Source organism: Tenrec ecaudatus, chromosome 8 (assembly GCF_050624435.1).
Source record: "Tenrec ecaudatus isolate mTenEca1 chromosome 8, mTenEca1.hap1, whole genome shotgun sequence".
Lineage (NCBI taxonomy): Eukaryota > Metazoa > Chordata > Mammalia > Afrosoricida > Tenrecidae > Tenrec > Tenrec ecaudatus.
Genome location: NC_134537.1, coordinates 95238286 through 95242778, shown reverse-complemented (window position 1 = coordinate 95242778; position 4493 = coordinate 95238286).

Sequence of the window (4493 nt, the reverse complement as noted above, 5' to 3'; positions counted from 1 at the left end):
AAGACATGCTGCTTTCCTGACCTGGAGTGGTGGTGCAGTGGTCAAAATGTTGGAGGTTTCCACCTACCAGGAGAAGCGTATGTCAGTCTCTTTCCATATCTGGGGGCCGGGTAGGGTGGGCTGGGGTGAGGGTGGGGAGCAGGCAGTTCTACTCTATCCCGGGTCGTCATGAGTCGGACTGGTTCAGCATTCTTGCTTCCGATGGCTGCTCTGACAGTGCCACAATGAGCGGCTTGTAAGCACAGAGACTGTTCTTGCACAATTGTGGAGGCTAGAGGTCTCAGGTCAGGGTATCATCAGGGCCACGCTTTCTCTGAAGGCTCCAGGTAAGAACCTTTGTTGTCCCTTCTAGCTTCTAGAGTTTGTGACCATCCTTGGCTTACCACCCCAATCCGCCTCTGACACCACATGGCCTTCTTTGTGTGTCCTCTTATACAGACGTGGGCCATGTTGGATTCAGGGCCCACTCTAACCCAGTATCATTGCATTAGATAAATGTGCTGCATGAGACCTCTTTAATGTGTTGAAAAGGAAGGATGTTACTTTGAGGACTGTGTTAGGCTGGATTGACTAGAGAAACAATCCAGTGGCATTCATCTATGTAAGAGAGAGCTTTTTATCAAGAAGTAGTTATATATCAGGAAAATGTCCCAGCATAGTCCAAATGAAATTGCTAAGTCCGATACTAGTCCATAAATCCCTCTTCAGACTCATGAAGCTACCTACATGCAATGATGAAGAATGTTCCCTTGGCAGTGGGTGCAAAGTCTTGTTGACCCAATGGCAGTGGATGCATCTCCAGGGCTCGTGCAGGTATCCACGTGGCTCCTCAACAGGAAGGTAAAGGGAGAGAGAGGTTCCCAGGACCCTCCTTATGAGGAGGTCACGCCCACAAGGAGGCACCTTCAGGCTGCAACCTGATTGACAGGCTAGACTCCACCCCTACACTTCAAGTTGACGTGAAATGATGTAACTACCACAAGGACTAAGGTGCATCCAACGCAAGCAATGGTATTTTCACATGCCTCATTATGCATGCTAAAGTTTTACATTGAATAAGGACCAAAGAACCAAGGTATTTGAATTATAGTACTAGTGCAGAGCAGAACCCTACTGACATCAGGGTCACTAACTGTAAGGTTGGCAGTTTGAGACCACCAGCTGCTCCTAGGGAGAAAGATAGAGCTTTCTATCCTGTAAAGAGTTATAGTCCCGGAAACTCCAGGGGACCGTTCTCCCCTGTCTTATAGGGTCCCTGTGAATCGGCATCTACTTGATGGCAGTGAGTTTGGAATTTTTGAGTTGGTGAAGAATATTGAACATGGACCGCAAAAAGAACAAACAGATCTTTCTTGAAAGAAGTACGGCCAGAAAGCTCCTTAGAGGCAAGGATGGCAAGACTTTGTCTCAAGTACGAGGGAGAGACCAGTCCCTGGGTAAAGTGGAGGGGCAGGGGAATGGAGGAAGGTCCTCAGTGAGGTGGAATGACACAGGGGCTGCAACAATGAACTCAAGCATGGGGACACTTGTGGGCATGGCACAGACGGCTCCATTCTGTTGTACGTGGGTCACTATGGGTCGGGACTGACTCAATGGTGCCCAACAACAGTGTGGTATGACCTCATCTGAGCTTGTTTCACTTGCAAGGACCCTATTTTCTAATAAGACCACAAGTCCAGGTGCTGAGCAGACATGAATTGGGGGCAAGACCATCCCATACAGTGGGGGTAGTGGGTCAAGCTGTCATTCAAGGGTCAGGGTGCTCCAAATGGGCCTGCCTTCTCTTAAATGTGCATGTGTGCCAGTCACCTAGGATCACCAGGGGTTGAGCTGCACCCCAGAGCCTGCTTCAGAAGTGGGACCTGAGAATTTATGCTTCTAACAGATTTACAGGTGTCCATGCTGCTGGTCTGGGGCCACATTCCCTAAAGCACTTCAAGAAGGAGGGCACTGCAGGGAGTAAGAGTGACCGCATTGTCCACCCGTCTTCCTTCTGGGACTGATTTCATTCTATGATTGACCATTAGAAAATATGCTTTCCCAAAGAATGATGCCATTTTGTTGTTGTCAGAACTGCTAGCAAACGTTGGCAAGGAGCTAAATGAACCGGAAGCCTCAGATCTGAGGTGGCTCCTGGGCATGTAAAGGGGTGCAGCCACTCTAGAAAGAAATCTGGCAAGTCCTCAGATGGGGACACACATGGTGACTTACGTTTCAGGCCTAGGTCTAAATAATATGGACCAAAGAGAACTGAAACATGTTCAGACCAGAATGTGTACACATGTTCACAGCAGTGCTATGGATAATGGTAAGGGCTGAAAATATCCTGATGAACGCATCAGCAACATGTAGATTTTATACAATGGATTCTTGTTCAGTAATACAAAGGCATGGCATGCTACATGGTGCAGAAGAGATGAACTAAAAACCATACTAAGGGAAAGAAGCCAGTCACAAAGGCCACACGCATGACTCGACTCCTAGGAAGTGCTCAGAATAGGTAACTCTGCAGCCACTAAGTAGGTTAGTGGCTACCAAGCATGGACTGGGGATACAGGGATGGAGACTGCTAACGGATACCAGTACCAGTATGGAGCTTCTTTCTGGGATATGAAAATGTTCTGAAATTATACTGTGTAACTCTGAAAACATACTAAAACCCACTGAACTGTAGTTTAAGAATACAATTACATATTTTAAGAAATGTCATTTATATATCAATAAAACTATTCTAAGACAAATACAAGACTCTCCCCCCCCACACACCTAATTCACAAAACAAATTCATTTAAAAGTTTTTTAAAAGCAAAATAAAACCAAAAGATCTTTTCAAAACAAAACAAAGCAAAACCACCCCTACCCAAGGGCATCGTCCTCTGTGGACTCTGTCCACTTGACATAGGCAGTTCTTGTGTGGAGTGGCTGATTAGATGTCACCCTATTCTTGCTCAACGGTCTTTTTTACCACGCAGGCTTCTCAATGTTCTTTTAAATATTGGCAGTACAGCTAAAGCAATCAGCTCCGTGAGGGCAAAGGGCACGGCCTAACAGGAGGGGGAGTTCTAGTCCCAGCTCTGCCATGGGCTCGCCTAGTGCCCTCAGACCCATCTGTCCCCAAATGGAACAGTTGCGGAGTCACTTGCAAGCACCTCCATGTGTCTTGGAGTTTCCTCAGACGCTTTTTAATGCCAGTACCAGACACCAAAAACAGGGCCTTTTCCTGTTAGCCTTGAGTCTTTAGTTTGGCTTGGACATGATTCAGTACCAACAGAATTGCCACACCCAGGAGTTCTAGCAAAACCTAGCCAGGAATGTTCCTTGCCCAGAGCACTGCCTCCCATGCCCCAGATTCACATCGATAATTAGAAGGGGCTGTTGAGGAGTCATTCTCAAAGGACTTCCAAGAACCTGGTTACCCAGTTCCAAGGAGCCCTGGTGGCGTGGTTACACATTGGACTGCTAACCACAAGGTCAGCAGTTCAAAACCACCAGTCACTCTTCTGGAAGAATTTTCTACTCCCATAAAGAGGTACAGTCTCGGAAACTCACAAGGGGGCAGTTCTACCCTGTCCTCCAGGGGCCAGATGCGTTGGAATCTATTCAATGGTAGTGAGAGACAGAGGGACCTGATTCCCAGTGCCAAAACAAAACACCTCAGTGGGGTAGGCAATGTGCTATCATACTATCTCTGGTGACACTACAAGCACTCTACACCTCTGGGACCTTTAACCCATGGCCACTGAGATGATTCTCAAGGCTGACCCCACGTGTTATAGACTAGAACTTTCCCAGAGCTTCCTTTGTGGACACTTTATGGAAGTAGACCACCCAAGCTCCCCCAACGTTCAAACCGCCAAGCTACAGGTTGCAATCACAGGGCGCACTGCAGTAAGACATTCTGAGAGCAGGTTCATTCATCTTCTCTTCTGAAAGAATATGTTCCAAGTGAAAATGAGTAAATAACGAAACAGCCTCTGGTGTTAGTGAGCTCGCTCACTTAGAAATCTTTGTAAAGGGGTACATTGCAGAAGCAATGGCCGTTAATTGATATAGGAAACGGGGCCAAGGTGGCACAGTAGGTCAAGTATTGGACTGCTAAAACCGAAAGGTGGGTGTTTTGAACCCATTAGCCCCTCCACAGAAGAGCGAGAGGCCATCCGCCTCTGTAAAGGGTTACAGCCTCGGGAACAGTATGGAGCGGTTCTACCGTCCCACAGGTCATGATGAGTTGTGATTGACATCGACTTCCGGCAATGTATTTTGGCTTTCATAGGGAAAATTTTTTTGAGCATTCTCAAACCCCAAGAACAACCTACCAGATCATACTAAATGACATATAAAACCTAAAATACCACTAACTTTCAAAAGGGCTACAAAAACTTCTCAGAAAAAATTTAATTATCTTTGTTTCTCACGAACCTGGCAAAGCCTGGTCAGTGTTTCCACACCTAGTGTGAGAGCCCCTGCAGCGCGCTGCGGAGGGGCTCAGTGCG